Source organism: Protopterus annectens, chromosome 2.part2 (genome assembly GCF_019279795.1).
Source record: "Protopterus annectens isolate FY-2018-M chromosome 2.part2, PAN1.0, whole genome shotgun sequence".
Taxonomy (NCBI): Eukaryota; Metazoa; Chordata; order Ceratodontiformes; family Protopteridae; genus Protopterus; species Protopterus annectens.
This window is the reverse complement of record NC_056730.1, coordinates 883,630,013-883,654,771: the sequence shown is the minus strand read 5'-3', so window position 1 is coordinate 883,654,771 and position 24,759 is coordinate 883,630,013.

Sequence of the window (24,759 nt, the reverse complement as noted above, 5' to 3'; positions counted from 1 at the left end):
AAATCATAAATTTGTATGGACCTTCGTCCCAAATAAATGATATTACAGATAAGGATAATTGTCATGAGAAGTAGTATCAATATAGTCTAAATTCCCTGCAAAAAATATAGTGTATAGAGTAAAGGTAACTGCCCCATGTAAGTGCACTACTGCTCCGCAAACAAGATCGCAGCAGCACAAAACCATATGAAATTATTATTAATTAAAAACAGTGGGTAGGTTGAGAGCTGGGTTGGAACCACATGCATTGGTTGCTTGATAACTGCTCTACTTGCAACATGCAAAATGTGCATAGGTAAATTCGAAAAACCCTGATCCTGAAGCCCCAAAAAAAATCCTGAACAAACAAGTTATCAATGAAACATCAATATTACTTGATCGATAGAGCCACACAGCGAATGTCAATATAAAAAACAAAATTGGTTAGCTAGTATAAAACTCTAGAAAAAACCATAAGTAATGAGAATGACCTCAAAGCGAGCCTAACATATGCCAAGCCAATGTACTAATCGTTAATTAGTATAGACATCCACAGTAGCAAATAATGTAATAAGAAACTGAAGACAAAAAACATGTTATTGCTCCAAATAGGAAAGAATATCCACAAATATTGTTATAACGCAAAGAGTATGTCAGTGGCGGCTGGTGACTTCAAATCACAGGGGGGCTGCAGGAGACAGCTGAATGGGTGGGGTCAAGGGGAAGGGTGTGGTCAACTAGAAAGGGGAGGAGCTATGCACAAAACCACAAAAACTAACTTTAATTAAATACGCTGCCCTGGGTGGCAAACCATCATTATGAAAGTCCAATCAAGACAAAAATAAGTGTAGAAGAATAAAAATATTTCAATGCATTGGCTGCATGACAGCTTACTTAATATCTAGATGGAAACAAAAGGTTGTGAGGCATGAAAAAATAAATTACTTTTCAAATACATTACTGGAATGCCAGTCAAAATCAAGTATAAGAAAACCAGAAGCACTCAACTCAAACCACTTCTCCTTGCACTGTAGTTCTAATTATAATATATTCAGCTTTATTAAAGTACCAAGTAACATGCTGAAAGTAGAAATCTCTGTGATGCCCCACTTGTAAAAATGTTTCTTATCCAAAAAAGACCTGCTGCCTGACAACTTGTTTCATGGGGAAAACATGATCAAAGTAAAAAATGAAAAGCAAACAAGAAACAAGCTCAAGATACATTGCTTAAAGGATTACTGTACAGGTTATGGACCACACATGATTGGCATTCTGTTTAGTTTACGGGTAAAGTCTGTAGAGATGACTGGAAGTCTCCAACAAGTGTAATGAGCTTTTTTAAAATAATGGAATCCTGTCCTTTAATACCCAAGGCTTATACATTATCTAGTCAAGTATTCTCTGCATGGCAACAACAGAAAGGCTTTCAATGTTGGTAATTCTTTAACAGTATGCTTATTAAAGCTTACTTGCAGCTTACGATCTCAGACAAGCTTACCTTATGGTCATTAAAGCATTGCTACTTAAACACAGAGCAACAGGCACTTTGAGTAATAAGCATAAATCTGAGTAATAGGCATAAATCAACAGTACAAAAATATGACAGAAACCAGACCATTCTGCAAAATCAAGGACAGATGAAAAGCCACTGTAGTACTTATGCAGTGTGTCCTCCCCATCCAAGGTAGACACAACTACTCCTTGCCTTGCTTGGACACATCCAGAGTCACTACATGGGGGAGTGGGGTGCAACAAGTATGTCACAATTTGAAATGTCTCTGGCTGACTGTGATGGCCCTGACACATTTGTCATACCTCTCAACCTCAAGAGCAAGAAATCTGGACAAAGCCATACACAGAAGTGGGACAAAGGCCCAAAAATAAGGCCAATTTTTAAATACTGCTCTAATAAACTTAGAAAGATAATAGAATAGGTCTTGCATTAGTATGAATTTTCTGAAGGGTATAAAATATGAAACTCAAATGTCTGTCATTTTCTAACTTCAGTCTTTAGTGATTTGTCACTAATTTGCCAAAACACACAATTTTATGAAAAATGGACCAAAAATGTGATGCAAAAATATAAAATAGACACACAATGCAGCTGGGAACCTGCCAAGGAAGGGACACTTTAATATTAGTACTGCTACCTTGAGCAGCTGACAAAATAAAAGAATCTACATGCATTTCAACTAAGTAATCTATAACTTTGATTATTACAGTTATTTCTTAATTGTAAACCCTCCATGTTTTCTTCCAAAATTGCTATTTTCGGAGGGATTATTAGGGGGAAGAGCAACATTTTGAGCCAAAATCGGGGACAGTTGAGAGGTTGGCTATGCCTAATTCTATAAAGCAATTTATTTGCATGTACCTCTCAACCTGTTAATGCAGTAAATCTGAACAAGGCCAAATATATTGGGGGCACATATAAACAGTACTAAAAATTGCTCTTGTATAAATTGAGACAGTTGATAGAACAGCTCTTACTTTAACATACATTTTTCTGAAGGTTATGAAGTCTGAAACTCAGTGTATCATTATTTAGTGACTTAATTCCCAAATGATTTGCCAGAAAACTACAAATTTTATGAAGAACAAACCAAAAATAAGAAGCAAAAATCTATTCATTCTTTGAAAATCTGGACAGTTGGGAGGTATAGTTCAGCTGGGCCTGTCTGAGTTTGCTGCCCTTCCCCCCTGGCCCTGACAAAATCATGGTTGAATGGAGCCTCTGCAGCCATTCCAATGAACCATTACTTGGCTATTTCACTCCATTTACCATAAACACTAATGTGCATACTGCTTTACTTCTATGATGAGTTGGACTTCATTTGAAAGTTTTATTTTGTATTTTACAGCACAAACACTAAGTCATCTGCTAAACAAAGCAATGCAGTCTCACAATGAAAACTTAGCATTAAAACTTCTCTGCCCTTGAAACTCACATTCATTGAAACAGCATTGAAACCCACATTCAAAGAAAATACATTTTGCCAGTGGCAGACAAAGATTAATTTTGGGCTGTTTCAAATCATAGGCCCCTCGCATATGAAACATACATGTGCTCTTTGATACACCTTCCTCATTGTACTAAAATTATATTCCTTGTACAATACAGTACAGTTGTTAGAGGGTGTTTTAAATTTGTTTTGAACATTTTTCCAGTAAGCAATGAAACAAAACGTATGCACCCATAATGGCAAAACTGCCCAGTTGAGAACATTTATCATAAAAAAGTCTACTCAGACTTCCACAGTCCACCATTATTAGTAAATATACACAATTCTACAGTCCACCATTATTAGTAAATATGCACAATTCTACAGTCCACCATTATCAGTAAATATGCACAATTCTACAGTCCACCTTTATCAGTAAATATGCACAATTCTACAGTCCATCAGTAAATATGCACAATCTCTGAAGTAAAAGTCATCTAAATAATTCCACATTAAAGAAATCTGTAACTAATGAAGAGGTTGCTGCTAGCAATCACCTTTATATTTCATGGTTTCATCGAAAAATAAAGTGTCTGTTGCCCCTCAGGAATAAATTGCCTATATTACATTAAAATATGATAAGCTAGTAATAATATTGCAAGAGGAAATGGATGGCAAACTGATAACAGACTCATAGTTAGTATCTTCACCAAGGAGAACATTCTCAGTACGGTAGCATCCACCCCTTGTGGGAGTAGAACCCACAGCCTTCTGCATCAAAAGCAAGTACACAACCTGTTGTGCTATAGTATTAACAAGGCAAAGGACTAAACTTCTGTTCCCCTGCAGCTCTCAGCTCCTTGTAAAATCTACTCAATACTCAACTGCATCTCAACTTCACAGCACAAGAAACCTGGAAAAAGCCAAAATGTATTTGGGGGGGGGTCAAAAGCCCAAAAACCAGGGACACATTAAACATTGCTTGTATAATCTTGGAAAGTTGCTAGAATAAAATGTTGTGTTACCACCATACATTTTACTGCCAAAGTCCCTGAGCAAAACAGTCAGAGTAACATACCACTACGCCACATCAGCTGCTTTGTAAAAGAGAGGAAGACTGAAACTTAAATGGCTATCATTTAGTGAATTCAGTTCTCACCATAGCTGTCAACCTCTTAGTACAAAACACCTGGACAAACCCAGTAATGAGGGAATACAGCCCTCAAACATATTCAGTGAATTCAGTTCTTGCCATAGCGGTCAACCTTATCACAAAAACCTGGAATAAGCCAATAATGGGGGAATACAGTCCCAAAAATAGGGACAAATTTCAAATATTCATCTTATAAACTTAGAAAATTGCTAGGAAAAAAGGTTGTGTTACTATGTATTCTGAAGAACATGAAGTCTGAAATTCAAATGCCTGTCAATTTTACTGCTGACAGAACAAAAACAATTTTCAGCAGAGACCCAGGGATTAATACTGCAGACACGTCTTTGTAAAATGACAGGGCACCAGAGCAAATCCACACAAACACAGGGAGGAGATGCACACTCCACACAGAAGGCACCCCAGCCAAGAATCAAACCAGAAAACCTATAGCTGTGAGGCAACAGTACTACCACTGCACCATCAAATATGCAAGGAATTAAACATTCAGAAACCTGAAGTCTGAAATTCAAATGTCTGTCAATTTTATTTAACATTTGTTAATCAAGACAGTTTGGCTTGGAACAAAATAAAACAATTCTCAGCAGAGGCCCAAGAAGAAATAATGCAGACATGTCTTTGTAACATGGGAGGACACAAAAGCAAACCCAGGGAGAAGATACAGACCCCCCCCCCCACAAAGAAGGCACCCCAGCCAAGAACCAAACCCAAGAACCTATAGCTATGAGGCATCAATGCTACCACTGCACCATCAAATTTCAAGCATTTCAATATTTAAAAAACACAGATATTATGAGGAATAGATCAGATCAAATATGAGGCAAAAATCTGCAATTTTTTTACAAATGGTGGTGGGTAGGGAATTCAGGTCTTTAACACCTGCATACAAGGTACAGGGTTCAAGCCTGAGGTATTCCCTACCACACCACCATGAGTCTAATCACCAGTACATCCATCCAGTACGTATATCCCGACGAGACTGCAGCCACCATACATCCAGTAAGGAAATCCCACGCAAATCCGACCCTGCCCGTCGCGAACTCTACTCCAATCCAGATCCTTACCTTGCCCGTCGCGAGATCTTCCCCTGCAGCAAAATCCAATCCGATCCTTCCCCTGACTGCCGACATTGCAGTCCGACCCCAACGCGTTTCCCCAGCGAGTTCCCAGGCAGTCTATGCAGTTTAAAACTGCATAGACTTGTGGGAGCGCTCCTGTCCATGATTCTCAATCAGAACTGTCGTGTGCATGCTCCATGCACTAGACTGTCTCAGCAGCAGTGCGCATGCGTGAAGTCCGCGAAATTTAAAATTTTTTTTTCGTTTTATTTTTTATTTTATCTGTACTATCAGGTTGAGGGGGCTGCAGACCGGCAGTCCGATAGTACGGGCCACCCCTGGAGTATGTTCACAAATGATGTATAAGACAATCACTGTCAGAACCCTAAACCCAAATATGTCCCGGTTCACAGTAAGATATATATTTTTTGATGGTAATCAAAATCGTATTTGTTGAACCTACAGGATCTTCTTAGATTTGCGCCTTGTTCAGAATACATCATAGAATAACAATTCTTAGAAAGTGATGTTAATCACGCAAAACCAAAAAAATTTTTGTTCATATACAGTTACGAGGCTTGAATTTAAAGTTTAGATAAGTCTGCAGCGTTCCAAGCAATCCAAGTGGCAAATAACACAGTCTAAAGCATATTATGTTGAAATAGAAATAGTTACCCAGAAGCGGAAAACTAATTGTCCAACAAAATAATGCCACAGATTTTGGCGTTATCCTGTTCCTCCAATATGTTCAAAAGACACCTACGATAGGCCCAATGTCAATGTTGAAGAAAACACTGCTTCAATTTAGGATTTAAATGTACCTGCAGCGAACCAAGCAATCGAAATAGCAGCATGAAGTATAGCCCAAATAACACAGACTGCAGAACATGTAATGAATTTAAAGTTTAAATCCACCTGCAATTAACCAAACAATCCAAGTGGCAGCCAAATTACACAGTGCCTTAATGGGATTAGAAAAAAGAAAAATTAAATGAATGTCAAACAAAATATTGCCACAGACTCGATGTCGTCCCGTTCTTCCAATATGTACCAAACACACCCACGACAGGCCCAATGTCAATAGTAAGAAAGACAATGTTGGAATTTAAGGATTTAGATAAGCCTGCAGCAATCCAAGCAATGCGAATAACACAGTCTACAGTACCTTATATTGAGTAAAAAAAGTTGTCAAAAAACCAAAATGTCCAACAAAATTAAACCACAGCCTTAACTTCGTCCCGTTGCTCCAATATGTACGAAAGACACCCACGACAGGCCCAATGTCAAAATTGAATTGAAGATATCTCCCAATTGTGAACATCCAGTAAAACTCAATCCATAATCCAAAAATTGGCAAGAATGAAGATAAAAATATCCATATTAAATGTCCAAACCAGGATATCTGGTAGCGGTAGATAATCCAAGAATACGCTTAAGCTTCCGAAAACGATATTGCCTGCACCTCAGGCATCCCCAGCGTGAAACAGCAAAACAGAAGAGCAAACCAAGGCACACGCACGTGGGACAGAGTGCAACGGTCCAAACCAATGATACAAAAACCAAAAACGGACCAGCACAACGATGATGCAGGCAAAAATATTTATTAAAGACTGAATGTCATAAAACAAAAATAAATGCTGAGCAGACTGGTTTCGACTGAAAAAACAGTCTTCTTCAGTGCTGAAACAAATTAGATAATAATTTGAATTTGAACAGCCAGAACATCCTGGTATTTTATATATCCACTGATTTAAAGAGATATTGCCAAAAAAGGTTTGTGGATTGTATCTGATGCATCCATCTCTTAAAAAATGCAATAATAAATGAATATGAAAAAATAAAGAGATGTTAATAAAAATGATTACTTAAAAACATATAGCATGAAAAACATTTCATGAAAAATATAACAGAAAAAACATCTCAGGAAAAAACATAGCAGGAAAAACATAGCAGGAAAAAGGTTGACAATTATGCCATCTCATTTAATCCAGGTTTGAACAAAGCCCCTAACCTGGTTATCCACATGGTTTCCATGTTATTAAGTTTATTGTGCCAACCTGCTTTATAATTCCTATGCATTTGAATTTTATCAATGATAGTAAATTTGAAAACAGCTGTGGTATGTTGAATAGTGTGTTTCTAAAGGGCATTGGACAGACGCTGATTTCTAATAGCACTGAGGTGTTCACTGATCCACAGTTTAAATCGTCTGGACGTTTGACCCACATAAAATGATGAACAGGTGCATGTAGCTAAGTAAATGATCCAATCTGAGCTGCAATTGCCAAAAATGTTGATTTTATATACTTTAAATGTATTTTTACTTGAAAATTCTTTGGTTTTAAAAATATGTTGACAGGCACTGCAATGCCCACAAGGGAAGCAGCCAAGCAATGGGTCACCAAATAAAGTGGTTTGAACAGGTATTGCTGGTGTATACCTTTTGTAATGTGTCAACCTAGAATGGATAGTTCTACCCCTCCTGTATGAAAAAGCACATTTGTCTGGTAAAATCTCATTCAAAAGTTCATGGGATTTGAGTATATCCCAATGTCTGTCAATGATCTGTCTGAAACTAGATGTATTGTTCCCAAAAGTAGTAACAAATCTGATTGGTTGCCTAGGACTGGAATTGTCATTGTGTTCCTTATTATGATATTGTAATAAGATGGGTCGTGTCACATGTTTGATTTGTTGAATAGTATGAGAGATTTGATGTTTGCGATATCGACGATCAATAAACCTATCTGACAAATCTTGTGCACAGGTTTCATATTGTTCATGTGATGAGCATATGCGTTTCATACTCAAAAATTGGGATTTCGGAATGTTTTGGATGATGTGGCGAGGGTGAGAGCTGGATGCATGTAATAATGTGTTATACTGAGGAAACTTCCTATGTACGTGTGTAGCTAGAGTATGATCCATCTGTCTAGAAACAACAACATCCAAGAAAACAATTTCTTCATATTCAGTATTTAAGGTACATTGTATATCCCAAGGGTTGTTGTTGAGCTATTGAACGAAGTCAGACACATGGTCCTTATCCCCACGCCACACCATCCAACAATCATCTAAATATCTCCTCCAGATGTCAAGATTGTTTATATGTAGGTTATGATTGACATCATAGATGAATGATTGCTCAAAAAAACCCATGAAAAGGTCAGCATATATAGGGGCAAAGGACGCCCCCATTGCCGTTCCCTTAGTCTGCCAGTAAGGTTGTCCATCAAAATAAAAGATATTTTTGCATAACACATACTCAGTCAGCTTGACCAGAAAATTGTTGAAACCAGTTGAATATAACCCTGATTTGTTTAGCCAATATGAAATAGCTGTTATTCCGGCTTCATGTGGTATATTTGTGTATAAAGATGACACATCTAAGGTACATAGCCACCAGTCAGCTTCCAGTTGTGAGTCCTGAATGATATTTAGGAACTCAGTAGTATCTTGTATTCTGGATCTAACATGAACCAAAAGGGGTTTCAAATAATATGTAAGGAAAGCAGAAAGTGGTTCTGTAAGAGAGCCTCTGCCCGAGACAATTGGTCTTCCTGGGGGGTTAATAGAATCTTTATGGATTTTAGGAAGTAAATATAAGTACTGGGACATAGGTTCAGCCACTTTAAGTTGTCTGCAAATCTGTGTACTAATGATCCCATCTTCCATCGCTAAATCCAGTAGAGAATCTATTTGTGCCTTAAAATTGGGTGTAGGATCCACAACCATCTTAATGTAAAAATGAGTATCGGCCAGCTGGCTATGGGCCTCATCTTTATATGTACTGTGATCCATAACCACAACACCACCCCCTTTATCAGCCGGAGTGATAACTATGGATTGGTTAAGTTGGAGTTCAGTTAATGCATGTCTCTGAGCTTGAGTAAGGTTATGATGAACAGATGAGTAACTACTGGAAAAATGCAAATGTTTTATGACACATTCCTTAAATATAGAAACATGTTTATCCAAAGGTGGTGCAAAATCGGATTTGCCAAATTTAAACTGAGTAGATCTTTGAGTAGAGTCATGATCTGAAAAAAATATCTTAAGATTAACCAATCTACAGAATTCATTAACATCATTTAACAAATTGAATTCAGAAACAGGTGCGGAGGGCACAAAATTTAGACCTTTATTCAATACTTGAATATGTACAGGTGATAGTTCAAAAGATGGAATGTTATGTACATTGTTCACTATTTCACCATCTGTTGTAGAAGTACTTGTAAACTGGTTGGTCCCATGTCTGTTTCTATGCACACAGGAATACCTCAACAAGGCTGTGGAGCTTTGATGACACTTGCAAGCCAGGGGTGGTATACATGTGGAAGCTGGGCTGGCAACAACTACCTGTGTGTCATCTGTTTGAATAGCTCATTCCTCCTGTGTTCAAGATAGGTTAACTTTTCTGGTACAGGTCCTGCAATCCACTAAAGAAGGGTCTAACTTTTTTTCAGCAGGCTAAGTAATATAAACCATAGGGATGCCTCAAATTCATGATCTAAATGGGAGAAGAGCTACTCCAAAATGATTACGAGGGCTTTTTTTTTTTCAGTAATGAAAACATACATTGCATCTTGGGTGAATGGAGTTACCTATCAGGTCAGGTGTAGATTTATAATCTCTTTGCCGAATAGAGGTCTTGCCTACAAGCTCAGATGAGAGGCAACCCCTGGAAATTTATCAGGGAGATTAGAGATGGAATTAGTAGAAAATTTACAAGTATTAGCGTCATATCTTGGAACATGGGAGGATGTTAATACACTATCAAAAGGAAAAAGTTATTTTAGGAATAACTCAGAAAGGTAGCCAGGTTGTAATACTTTGGGAATCTAAATTAAGTATAATATATGCAAGTAAAATGCAGGTTAAATATTTTAAAATGGTAGTATTGGTTCACTAACTGGGAGGAGGGCCAAGTTGGCCTGGTATTCTTTTCAAATTGAAATTAGGAGTAGTGACAGAAGACATAAGGAAAAGTACAAATGGAAAGTGGATAACATGATTAAAACAGATTAAGGGATGAAGATGGAAAAAGGAAACATATGTGCATTAAACCAGGATGATCCAGACATTCATCAATATTTTTTTCTGAGAATGGACAAATAGGAATGCATTAATAGTTGGAGACTTCAGTGTACCACTTAATGTTACACTTAAATAAACTGAAATGGAAAAGGAAACTCACACGAGAAAATAACAAGGGCTAAGGTAATGGCTATAAAAGAAAGATGGGAGATTTTGTGGAGTACGTGACATGAAGAAGAAAAGTAAATTACCTTTTTCAGATAACTTGAAAAAAGACAAGCCAGTAGAATAGACTCATACTTGGGACCTGTTGCTGTTTCAGGAAAATTTAAAAGCATAGCCATCAAGGGAATGCATATTTCAGATAACATCCCAGTCATTTTTAAATTAAGTGTCCAGGACCAACAATTTTGAAGGAGTAACTAGAAGTCAAGAAAAAGAAAAGTCTATTTAGAAGATACAGTTAAGAGATGCGTGCATGAGAACACCCAATGGAAAACTAAGGTTGGCCTAATTTGGTGGAATGGGGTTAAGGTAACAAAGGGAACCAATATCATATCTGAAGTAGGATGCTCCAGAGAAAGGAACTTAGCTAACCAGATGTCAGAGGCAGAAACAGGAAGCATTTCAGAAGGATGTACATCATGGAAACATAAAGGAGGAAATCATTAGATGTCAATTAGAACAACTGCTAATGAGGGCAGTAGAAGTAGAATGTACAAGCCATAGGGACTTATGGTGGCCTCAGAGGGATGGGTTTGCCCAAATATATTGCATGGAATGTCAATCAGCATAAGAAACAACAAATAATATTAGAAAATAAAAAAGAAACTGAAGTAATTGTAAGGAATTCAAGAGGAAAAGAGAGGAATTCCAATTATTTTATGTAAGATTATATATTAAAGGAGAATCCAAGACTAAAAGTGAACGGAGGACTAATCAAGAAAGTGTTATGCATTTGTTTGTTTGCTTATTTATTTTTCATTTGTTAGAATGGTAAGTGGACTGACCAAAGACCCTATTCAACATCAACCCAGGCTACAAGGCAAATACAACATTTATAACAGCTATATATAAACTACAACAAAGCTAGTCAGTAAAAAGAAAACAATGAATATAAACAAAGATAAGCACATCACAGTTTTGAAAATAAAATAGTGAACAGAAATAAGGCAATACTTTATGATACACAATATGGTGTAAAAAAATCAAAGCTATATGTTTATATTGTAGCAGATGAGGCAAGATTTGCAATTAAGACAATTAAAAGAGGAAGGCCAGAGAACTGGATGGGCTCCCTACTGAATTTTATAAATGTAGATTCAGAGTCACCAAAACCTTTAGTATTTAAAATATGAAACAGAGGGTTGTGATGCTCTCATCAATGACAAATGCATGGATTATTGATCTTCCAAAAGGTAAAGGGGACCTCAAGGAGAGAGGCAAGTATAATCCAGTATCTTATATTAACTGGATTCTGAGAATGGTCCTAGCATCATTATGTTTCAATAAAGTCCTGCTTTCCTGTTGCAATTAATATCCAAGGAATGGCAGAGATTTGTTGAAGCATGCCAGAGCTGTGACAACTGGTAGATATTAGCAAGCTTTCTAAAGAGGAAAGTACAGTGCTCTGGGGAGGCTAGTATTATATTATTTGATACTGTGAAAGCATTTGCTGCTTTGGAATGACATTTTTTTAATTTTCATATTAAAGAAGATATTATCTAGACATGGTTTCATAACCTGGCTGAAAATAATATAAACAGAAAAAAATGATAGTTGATGTCTTAATACATAGAACATTGTCCAGAGAAACACAAACCCACAGGACTACATGTCAGTGTTGTCCTCTTCCACCAGGAATTTCTGTCTTGTTCATGGATGACCTGGCTTGGATAGTGAGGAAGGCATTAAAGGAATTAAGGAGGAGGGGTAAGGTTTTGTTTTTGAAGTTCAGTGGTGACTGCATATTGATTGTGGAGGGACGCAGTGGTACAGCAGTTAACGTTGTTGCTTGACAGCAAAAGGTTCTTGTTTCGATTCTCGGCTGGGGTACCTTCTGTGTGGAGTCTGCATGCCCTCCTTGCATTCATGTGGGATTCCTCTGGATACTCCGGTTTTCTCCCACATTCCAAAGACATGCATCTGGAGTGTTTCTTCCTGGGCCTCCACTGAAAATAGGCTCCGTCCTAATCAGACTTTCTTAGTTAGCAAATGTTAAATAAATAAAATAAATAAATAAATAGATAGATGTGATAACTGGAAAAGCGTAAAAATTATTCAAGGAATTTATAAGTGTCTCAGGTTAAACCTCTAACATATCCATAAAGGAGCTGGAAGAAGGAAATGAAAGAGAGAATGTAGAGATATTGCAGGTTCAGATTATCCCACTTATAAAAGTAGAATGCATGCCGGATACCATAGCAAAGAATTAATGTGAGCTGAAGAAGACAATTCAATTACTACACTTGATGGGAGAATTTATGTTATAAATATTATGTTAGCACAGTTAATCTGCCATATTTTGAGACATGTTCCAAGACATTATGTTAAGTTAAAGCTGCCAACATTCAGAACATGGTGGAAGTGTGTGGTAGTGAAACAAAAAACTAGAATGACCATAACTCAGTTACGTAGTCTAGGAAACATGGGAGATGACATCTCCCCTACTTCTCTACATCAGCTGTGGGATTTAATATTGCCCAGTGAATTCATACACAAGAGGAAGGAGTAGTCAAATGGAAATGAATATAAATGAAAGCTCCATCAGAAGGAATATATGTAGATCAATTAAAAACTGGCAGATGGCTCTGTTGAAAAAAGATGAAATAAGATGAGAATAAAGAGATAAGATATGGACCCACAAGAACAAGGTTGCCAGAGAAAGGTGCAATAGTTTTGGAGAAGTGTTGCATAAGCAAATGGGATCAGCTTTGGTATTCTGGTCATGCTCAGGGAGTGGATAATGATGATGAATGGTCAAGAACCTTTAACTTTTCATGACATCCAGAAAAGGGTAGATTTACTTTTGTCCTAATAGTTTAGTTTCATCAAGTTAAATGTATTTCAACACATAATAAGAGTTAGCAATTCTCAAGAACACATAAATCAGACATGGAAAAAATCTGGTATATTCAGACATGGTAGCAAGATTTACTTCTGGAATTTCAGTGGAAGAATTTGTCCTCTTCTGTGTATGCTTTCTTTATCCAAATACAGACTCTTCACCAGAGCTGCTGTATTTATATGCTGTAAACCCTGTGGAGCATATTCCCCTGACTATACAAAACATTCACCTTTCTAAATGTTATATGTCTTAATTGTAAGCCGGTTAACTCAAGATTACTTTCAACAGTAACCTGCCATGAGGTGGAAGGTTTAGCTTCTCCCACTAAAAATAATGGCACTTCATCTTCTCTCATTTTATGTCATTGCCTGCAAATGCAGTTCTGAACAAAACTCATTTTCTGCTTTACTTTCTTGGCTACCAGTCCAGACCTCTCGAGTGCTTTCTTTTATTCTGCGTTGATTTCCTTTACCTTAATTTTAGGGAATGTCACTTTCTCACTTCCATTTCCTTCCCTATGTTACCTTCAACGATTACCTCAGAAACACATGTTCATCAATTTTACTTCCTTTTTCTCTTACAGGTACCTGCTGTGAGGTTTGTTTTTATTTATAGTCTCTACACTATGCCAGCAAAACTAGGTTCAGAGTTCTACATTCTCCTGCTTACTTCAATTTTGGTACTGACTTTTTCTGATGGGATTCACTTGTATCCCATTTTTATTATTATTAATCTTCTGTGTTTCTGTGCTAACATGTTTTGTAAGTTTCTGTGTATGCTATTGTCTTGTACTTCTTTTTACTTCAGTATTTCCTATCAGTTCATATTCTGTTGCTATACTGACATCTCTTACAGTTTTGGGTTTCTGTTTCTCTGTTATTGGGGCATACTTCTGTTAATGGACAACATGCTGTCTAACTATAACCAAATGCTGTCTCCATATGTTTCATTCTCTGTCTTGTTTAATTTCTCCTGTTCATTTCTTTGTGACTCAGACACACAGAACTCTCTTTATTTTGCAAGAGAATCTATGTTTTAGCTATGGCTCCCTTTCTTTATGAGCCTGATACATAGAACCCTTTTCATTTTACATAGAGTTCTTATGTTTTGATTGAATAGAAAGTGCACTAGGGTTTTGTTCAAGGTTAGCTTGTCTCTCAGTATACCCTGATTTCTTTTTTAATTTTCTCTATACTGCTATTCATCTGTTTCAGGGTGGATGAAAACTCCTTTTTTCTTTAAGTTGTTTCCCCTCTGCCTCAGGGTAAATGAATATCACCATCTTACCTTTTCTTCTCTATTTCCCTCTATATAATTTATCCCAAAATACATTTGTCTGCCTTTGTATTTGTTTTATAATCTGTAATCTGTAGTCATTCTCTTGTTTATACTGTTAGGCAAATAATTTAACTCATAAGGTGTCATATTACCACACATTGTTACATTTATTTTTGTAATTACTTTTTGTAACAAGATTTACACATCTTAATGTCTTGGCCATGTATAACAAAAAAATAATAACATTAGTCCTGTACAGATCACCATTCCATTTGAAGACAAAACCTTTAAGTTTCTCTTTCTGTGGGGTTTATAGCCCCTCCCCTCCTCCAGAAAACTTGGTAGCTCAGAACAGAATTATACTCTCCAGGGGTCTAATCTGAATCCCCCTTCACAAGGAGGAAGACTCTCAATGCTTTGTTTCTTCTTCAGCTGCCTCTTATAGCTAAATAAATCATCCATTTGCAAAATGTGCTCAGTGCAGTACTGCAACCAGATGTTACCCTTTTTAGAGACTCAGCCTTTGATACTTTATAATACACTTCAGTTAACATAATATTGCCATCATTTGTGATGAAAATTGATCTATTTATACTTTTCACAACATGTTATATGCTTTTTATTTTAAATCAGCACTGCACAACATGTAATTATATAATATATTAACCACTTGAAATTCAGAGGCTCATTAGAACGAGTTGTGGAATAGCAAGATTAAATGACTGAAATTGCGGACTTAGATATATTAAGTCCAAGATTGACAGTTCTCAGAATATTCTCATTCCCATATAAGTTTGGAGGTGTGGGAGACTTGCATCCCCACATCAGAGACTGGAAAGGGGTGCCCTCCTGCAGAGTTATAGCTAGCTATTCTAGTGCTCATTGCAGTCTCCCAGTCTGGTACCCCCCAACTCTAAGTTGAGGAGCAAGAAAGAAAAGGTCCTCATTTGTTGCAAGCATTTTGTACAGTTTTATACTTTTTATATTTGTTTTATGCCATATATAGCAAGCATTTAAAAAAATTTTTTTTTCTTTTTAAATTGTAGCAAAATTTCTATTAGCAAAAAACTTTTCTTTAAGCTAGTTTAACATTTTATGAGCATTTAAAGCATGCAAGTTCTCATTGTTTGAAAAAATTCTCATTTGTGAAAATAAAGGACTCTAGTAACTTTAAGTTGCTATTAACACTTTGCTGTTGCTACAATTTGTAAATTTGTATGTGCTGCAAACATTTGTTTTGACCTCAAAAGCAATGTCATCATTCATTTCTGAATACTGGTAATGCATAGTGCTGAGAATGGATCAGCACCTGCAATGGATCATGCACTTGCTGACTGCACCCCACAGCACCTGCTGCACACCCCACACACCCTCTTCACCCCCACCATACCTCTCTCCCGGGGCAAAAAAGACAACCTCTTAGGGGAGAAAGGCGGACGGGACAAACAAAGTTAATATAGTGCTTTTTCTGAAAGTTGATACAAAGACATAGAAAGTTAAGGTTTACATACATGAGCAATTAGATTTTAGGAAGGATATAATGTGTCTTCTGAGTCAAATGTCAAGTATTATTTTTTATTTCATTTTATTTGCCAATAATTTGTCAGAAAAAAAAATTTGAATAACAACAGAAAAAAAATATGAGACAAATAGGAGACAAAATATGGGGGTTCTACAGCGCGGTTGGTGTTGTCGCGCAACACCACGAGGAGTTTCTCTTGTTTCTTTCTTCTGTTTCTTCCTTGGAGTCTGCTCTGAGTCTGCATGTCCTCCCACAGACATTAAAGACACAAAGAGTAGGTAGCGGGTGAGCATTGCATGGGCATGCTTCTTTGAAGGTTAGGGGCTGGGGCTGGCTGGCACAGTAAAAGTAACTGCAATCGCAATCAGTGGACTGGAGTTCCGCTGTGGCGATCCCTAAACGGGAAAAGCCAAAAGTCTTTAGTCTGCGAAAATGTGGACAGTTGTGAGGTATCCACCCTAGCTACACTATTGCCATCCTGCATAAAAACAACTTTAAAGGAAAACAATGATGTTTGACATTTTCTCTTTCTTTGTATTTTCAGCCTTTTTTTCATGATTCTGGGGCATGGACTGACAAGTCTCAGAATTACAATAGGGAGCCTTTATATATATATATATATATATATATATATATATATATATATATATATATATATATATGTGTGTGCGTGTGTTGTGGAATGACTTAATTTGGTCGATAACCCAATAATGTAGGGGATAAGAATGTCAACCACAAAAGGTCAGCAACACAAATGTTGGCAAGCAACTGACCATGTACAAGGAAAATCATCTCCTTATGCAAACAAAATGAAAATAAATAACATTATTTTTCATGGGGGGCAAGCCCCCCTTTGCCCCCAACACCCCTGCTAATTATATATACTAACTCCAAGATTGCACAATCCATGGGTAAAGAGAATATTTCCCTACCCGGGGATTGTCGATCTATTGCACCTGTTGACCATCTGCATATGTTGACCAAATATGATTGATTAAGTAGATGTTGATCACCTTGCATTTTGATTAAATGCCTGAGCCCTATGTGAGCAATATATATTAGATATACATTCATATATAAACATATATTTTATATATGTAAACAAATATATATATGTGCGCGTGCGTGTGCACACACACACACACACACACACACACACACACACACACACACACACACACACACACACACACATCTGTGTATCCTCATCTTTTGGATGCCAGATAAAAGGTGCAATAAAAGCAAATATTTGATTCTCTATGGTGTTATTTAAAATGTCTACAGGTTGAAGGTATCACCAGAAAGTGCATCTTTTGTCTAAAGAAAAAAGACATCACAACCAATCAATTATAAACTTGTCTGTTCAGCAGTCTTGAAACAGTCTCAATGTTACTAATAAAAAAATACATGCTGCACACAAAATCTTTACACTAACACTCCACAAAACAGCCTCTTCTACCTAATTTGAAGTCCCCCTACCCAAATCTAACAGTAATATTTAAAAAAAAATTACACTCCTTAAGACACTTTGCCCCTCCTACCAACTTACTTATATGTGCTAACTGTAATACTGGCACTGCTCCTAACCCCAGACCAACACATTAGCTTCATAGGAACCTAAAGGTTCCAGAGTTTGGGAGTCTCTGGGTCAGGTCAGGAATCCCCAGCATGTTTTCCTGGCTGTTGACAAAGGTTGGTTTCCCTCTGGCGTGGAGCTCTAAGGAGTTAGGGCCTCTTTATTGTATGTTAATTCCCAGCTGGCCTGGGTTTGAGCTGTATGGACATGTTAAGCAGGGATAAGCCTCTTAGTAGATATCCAGTCTGGGGTATAGCTGGAGGCCTTAAATGTTATTAGAGAGATGTTTCAGGCCTGATATTCTAGTCTGAAATTAGGGGCGTCTTTCCAGTCCATGGGTGTGTCTGAGGAGGGTGGGTGCAAGTGGGATGGTGTTCTATATAATAGGTCTAAAAATGAGGGGTGAGGGGGTTGGTGAGATATTTTCCTTTTCTGGATGCCCTTGTGGATGAGATGAGGTGGACTTGCGTGAACCTGTTTCCCTGTGTTGTGGCGATATGGTTATCAATTTCTGTGTTTACTGTACTGCCACCTATCTAAGTCTCTTATCACGTTTTCTGAAGTGCCCAAAGGGAGATAACATATGGACTCTTGGCATTACATGTAGGCCCAAGGGAGATAATCTGACCATTGTTGGCCCAAGGCCCTATTGTGGCACGTATTTTAGCATTCCTCTGTTTCTGTAGTAGAGCATTAAATTATCACATCATTTGATGGCCCAAATTTGATGTCCCTATTTGCCTTTGTGTACCAGAGCCCATGCTCAGAGTCCCTTTCTGTTGGCCTGTACATCTTGTCTGATGCCAGGAGCTTGCGGCCCAGCCTCCCCTGTTTGGAGTTGTCCTGAGCTTTAGTGTGGGAGCTTAGTTTGGAGGTGGCTACTTAGACAGTAATGCTTTACTCAGTAAGCCATGGGTTGGTAAGCTGGGTGACATGATTCAGAATACTTAGCCTTGTCAAAGGCCTTGGATTCGGTGTGGGGGATGGTGTTAAAGGCAGCAGCAGAGTCTCCATAGGCAAACCTGATGATTCAACCAGTGGGATCAGCTCTGGAGACTCAAAGAAGTCCCCAACCTTTCAGATGTGGACAAGTCTGCACCTTCACAAACCCAAAGTCAATGGTCCCAGTGTTTGAGAAGGTTGCAGGAGAGCGGCCTTCACCTTCCCATGATAATGGCTCCATGGGGGATGCGATAGTTTTGTCAGAGGACTGATGGGCCCCTTGTCAAGCCAAGGTGGATGTAGCTCACCTCAGGGATAACTGTAGACCTGCAGTGAGGCTATGTGTCTGAAACCTGAGGTGAGCTATGAACTGTATTATGACACTTAAGGTGGTGAGGTGCCCTATATTGTAGTTGGTGTTGTACATGACCATCTGTGGAGCTAGGTTGTCATGATGTCATATTTCTGCTGGTAGAGAGTGGCGTTTGTACCTGTGTGGCGTTTTTACTGGACATTGGCAATCTTCGGTCTTGAATGTGGCCATTTAGGAGGTGATCTGGGGTGATATTGGCACTGGTCGATCTGCCAGGATATATTGGCATTGGCACTGGAGTAGTATTAATGCCATTCTGTTTTTATCCAATGCAGATCTGTTTATTGCCATTAGATTCTTGTCTTAGTATCTTTGGAATCTTTATTTGTTTTTAGAATGCTCAGATAATTTTTTTATATTTAGAATCTTTTTTCTATTTTATAGGGGCTAAGGCTAGGGAGGGGTTTTTTAGTAAGAGAAGTTTTGCATCCTGGGAATTTCCTCTGCATCTGCTTTTTTTCTTCTTTGCTTTAAAGTTTGTTGTTTTTGGCAGATTTGAAGCTTGGCAGGGGATTTATGGTTATGCTTTAGTTCGATTTTAACAGTTTGGGATGTGCATTCATTACGATTTATGCATGAGGTGACTGTGTCTTGTATGTGACAGTTGAGCTTTTGATTCCTCAGTTCCTGTCTGTCATGGTGTCATGAGTAGTTGACTTTGGCTTTTTGAAAGTGATGAAGTTTTGTTTTTTTATTTTTTGGTGGTTTCTTTACTGTGGGGGTGGGGTGCAGGATGTGGTTATGGTGATTGATTTTATTATGGTCAGACCTGACGGTCGGGGGTGACCATGGGTATGGAAACATTGGCAACCCATGTTGGTAATGACCATGTCTAGGATATTGGGCCCTAGTTAGGTATGGATTAGTTGATCAGTGATGAATGAATTTATGAATCAAGAGAACCGTTCAAGAAGGTATTGGGACATGAGTAGTTTTCCCAGTTAATGGGTAGGTAGTTAAATCACTGATATTATTAGGTGTTTGGTTCTATTCTAATATTTTCCAGTATGTTTAGAAAGGTGTAGTGAGAATTACAAAAAATCCTTTCAGTAACAGTACCTGCACAGATTACAGTCAAAAACCCACACAATGCACATACACAATCACACATACAAAATACTAAAACTATCACCTTACTTAGAAATACTTGCACACACGCTCAAAACCCAGTTACCTACAACCAATCACATATCAAGTTGTAAACTAATTCTACTAACAGATGTGAAAACAGTGTGACCATGCCAGCAGGTTTAGTCTACAGATTGATAAGTATTTGTATGCAGGTAAGGTTGAAGATGGAAACAAGCATTTTTATGCTGGTCATCAGTCATTATTCTCAACCCAACAAGTAAAGAATCCTCTGTATATACTTACTTTGCGTTCATGTAAATCTAACCCTGTGGGATCACCAATCAGTGTCTAGAGGCATGCAAGTGACAGTTATGAACTTCAGACTTAGCCTTCCGAATGCTTTAACTCATTTTCAGTCTGTTATGCTGTCCCATTGTCACACTACCACATTTTAATGGAGTTCCGTATGTGCTCCAAAGGGGGTAGTCATTCATTCTATACCCTTTCTGGCAACAGCCACCATAGCCCTCTACTGTTTTATTCCTCAAAAAAAATTACCTCTCCATTTAAGCAGCTCATTGATTCTTCCTCTCACAGTTGAGGAGGACAGCTTCTATACCCCTGTACCATCTTACTATTTTATTTTTATTTTATTTATTTTACATTTGTTGACCGGGCTGGTCCAACTGGATTCATGTCCATTTTCAGCAGAGGCCTGGGGAGAAAAGCTCCAAGTGAGGTACATTAAACATTGAGCATTATTCATTAAAAGCATTTAACAGTAAAAAAAAAGTTACACATATAGTTCAGAGAAGAAAAAAATATTTTTTACAGTGTTTGCAATAAGCAAAATAAGAACATCACGGGGAAAAATCGAATTCGAATTTAGTAGTAAGTTTTTGAAAAGATTAGAAGCAAGATAAATGAGAGTTCTGGGAGCAGAGTGCTAGCTAGTCAGGGTTAGAGCAGGGGCAGAGCCAGTGAGTTAGGAGGTGAGTTTTGAGTTGGGATTTGAAGCTGGGAAGAGTGGAGAGAGCAGTGAGGTTGGAAGGAAGGGAGTTCCAGGCTTTTCCAATTGTGTTGGAGAACAAGGAATTGCCTGCTAAGTTGTTGGATTTACAGGTAGATATTAGAAGTTTGTTAGAGGAACGCAGACTTTTGAGATTACAATAACGGCTAATGAGAGTCGTGAGTATAGGGGTGCTGGTAGGTTTGTAGAGGATTTTATGGGCTAACGAGAGCTGGTGAAATAAGATGAGATTTTGCAGTTCTAACCATCCCAGTTGTTTTAAGTTTAGGCAGTGGTGAGTTCTAAAGGTACAGCCAGGGGCAAATTTGGCAATACTGTTGTAGGCAACAGTTAGTTTGGAGAGGTTAGTTTTGGACAGATATGTATAGATGGGGGAGGTGTACAGTAGGGTAGAAATTAAATGTGTATGTGCTATGGAAGTTCTGGCAAGTGGTGTAAGAAATGGTTTAATTTTAAACAAGGAGCCACGTTTTCTGTTGACTAGTTTTATTGTGCTGTTAATGTGAGAGTCAAAACATAGGTTGTTGTCTATCTCTACTCCGAGGAGCTTGGTGGAGGGGTCAGGAGATATGTAAGTGCCATTATTAGAAGACAGAGAAATTGAGTGGAGAGGATTTTCGGGTGGGGGAGAAAAATAATAGTTTGGTTTTCTTGGGGTTTAAGATTAGGCATCTGTTTAAGAACCATTTTTCAAAATTTTGGAAAGTCTGTTGGGTGATAGAGTGCAATTCAGAGGGGGATGTGGCAGAACAAATCAAAGTAGAATCATCAGCATATTGTATGCAGGTAGCAGAGGACAGACTGGTATGTAGATCACTGATGAAGACTGAGAACAGACGGGGGCCCAGTATTGATCCTTGGGGGACTCCAAGGGAATAGGTAGTAGGTTGGATAAGCTGTTTTCCCAGCGCACTGCCTGTTGTCTGTTAAGAAGATATGATTTGAACCATTTTATTGCACCAAAATCAAGAGCAAAGGTTTTAAGTAAGTTTAATAGTATCTGGTGGTTGACCATATCAAAAGCTTTGGATAGGTCAATAAAGAGAGCAGAGGTTAGTATGTTATTGTTCCGGTTTTTGTTGATACAGTCAATAAAGGAAAGAAGGGCTGAGGTGGTGCTGTGGTAAGGCCTGAAGCCATGTTGACAGTCAGCTAGCAGGTTGTGGTTTAACAGGTGTTTAAAAAGTTGTTTTTGGATACATTTCTCCATGATTTTAGCTAAGGGGGAGAGTAAGGCTATGGGACGGTAGTTTGAGAGTTCTGTAGAGGTCCCTCCTTTATGCAGGGGAATGATATGTGAAATTTTCCAAAGTGAAAGAATGCAGCCTTCAACAATGGTTCTGTTAATCAGAATGGAAATGGGATAGGCTAATGGATTGGCTGCAATTTTTAGAAACTGAGCTGGTAAAAGGTCAGCATAAGGCGAGGAGATTTTAAGTTTGTGGAGAAGAAAATGAATAAGTAAAGTGGGTACAGGTTGCAGTTGAAAGGTGGGAATGGAAGTGTTAGTAGAGGGGGACTGAGAGGAGATATTAGGAGCTAGCTGGTTAGCTAGAGACTGGACAGTTTCAGTGAAGAAGGTATTGAAGGCATCAGCAGTTTGTTTTGGGTTGGTTTTGGAAGTGCCTGGGGGGGTGGGGTGTCATTGTGGCTGGGCTTTAGGAGAGAGTTTACTCCTGCCCAGAACTTTTGTGGATTATGTTGGTTGGTTTGCTGTAAATGGCAGTAATAGTTTCTTTTATCCAGTGGTACAGCTTTTTTAGTGGAGTTTCTTATTTGTCTAAAGTTAAGTTGGTCAGAGGGATCTTTTGTGCTACAAAATTTGGTCCAGAGTTTATTTTTCAGGAGAATTTTATCCCTTGTATTTTTTGAGAGCCAAGGGGCCAGTTTTGATTTAATTCTAATAGATCTTAAGGGAGCGTGAGAGTCTAGGATAGAAAGGAATCTGGAATTGAAGTATGATACAGCTTCATCCAGTGGAAGTTGTTTAAGAGGAGACCAGTTGCATGCATTTAGTTCTGTAAGGAAGCTTTCAGGGTTAAAGTTTTTATTTGATCTGACCATTTTGTATTTGGTTAGGTTAGGGGAGGTAGTTTTATGTCTGATTAGATAAGTCAGGGCGTGGTCACTTAAATCATCGGGTAGTGTCCCTACTGTATAGGTTTGGGAGTGACTATTTATTAGAATCCAGTCCAATATGCTTTCTTTGTTGTTAGTTTTATTAGTTCTGGTTGGGGTTTGAATGGTTTGTGAAAAGCCGTGAAGATTTAGGAGGGTGGAAGGGTCTGCAGAGTTAGAGGTTTTCCAGTCTATACTGACATCATAGCACTATGGTTTATTGTGGGAATTGAGTTGAAAACCAGCTAAGGATCTCTTCTAAGGAACTAATATTATTTCCAGGGGGAAGATAGGTGCAGATTATATTGATGGCTTTGTGTGTATTAAGTTGCAGCTTGGAGATAAGGATTTCGGCATTACTTATAGAGGGGGGTTGTTCATGTTTGATAGTAATTTGCATGCCTGTTTTGTAGAGAATGGCTATCCCTCCACCCTTTTTAGCTATATGGTCTAGTCTGAGGATATTGTAGCGAGGGGGAGTAATTTCTTTGTCAAGGGTAGTAGGTTTGAGCCAGGTTTCTGATAGGCAAAGGATGTTGAAAGCATGTATGTCTAGTAGTGCATGGAGGTGAGCGATTTTATTATTAATGCTGCGAATGTTAAGGTGAGCTATGGAGAGAGAGTTAGGGGGTTTAGAGGGTAAGTCAAGGCTAGAAGGAGGGGAGCATTTGGGTTTTTGAGTAGCATAGTTGCTAGGACCATGGTTTGGATGAATGTCACCTGCTAGAAGGGAGAGGAGAAGTGTTTTTATTAGGTGTGAGGGTTTGGTGAAGAACTGTAAGGATTTTTTGTTAACCTGATTGTAGTAGGAGATGTGGAACTTTCTGTGATACTTTGCATGAAGGTAGGATGGAGCAGACATTATGTTAGAGAAAGGTTTGAAAGTGTTTTGGGTAGGTGAGCTCATGTGTTGATTGAGGGAGTGTGGATATTTCAGGCTAAGATGTTCATATGAGGTTAGGAGGTAGGGCAACAATACGAGAGGAAAAACAGAGAAAAGGAGTGTATGTTTAAAATAAGAAGAGCTAAGTAGAAGAGGCATAGTGCTACGGAGGATTAAGCAGGAGAAGAAGGGAAGTAGAATTGGAAATACAATGAGGAAGGAGGGAGATGTTGTGTGAGTTGGATTAGCACAGGTGGATAGGTTTTGGATTTCAAAAAAAAAGGGGAGGGGTAAAGTGTGATTGGATAGAAAGTGAGGACAAAAAGGGGGAGGGTAAAGTGTGATTGGAGAGGAATGGAGGTGGGAGTGTTTAGGGAAGTATAAGTCTAGGAGAAGTGGGGGCGGGTGAGAATTGGGGGCAGGATAGGGGAGTGGAGTGAGCCCGAAGGGCAAACTGAGCGGGTAAAGACAAGTAAGTGAAGAGATATCAGCAAAACCAATCTGTAGTTGCTGACCACAGTGTAACTTTCAGTTGATACAGGTAAGTAATGTGGGTAAGAGACAGTTGGTAGCAATAGTACTGGATACCAGAAGGCACGTGTGCAGTAAAGTAATTGAGTGGGAAAAAGAGGGCTGGAAGGGGCTCTAAGACTGGGCAGTAACAGTTTCCTTAGGCTTCCTTGTAAGTTTAGGAACTAGATCACTATTTCAG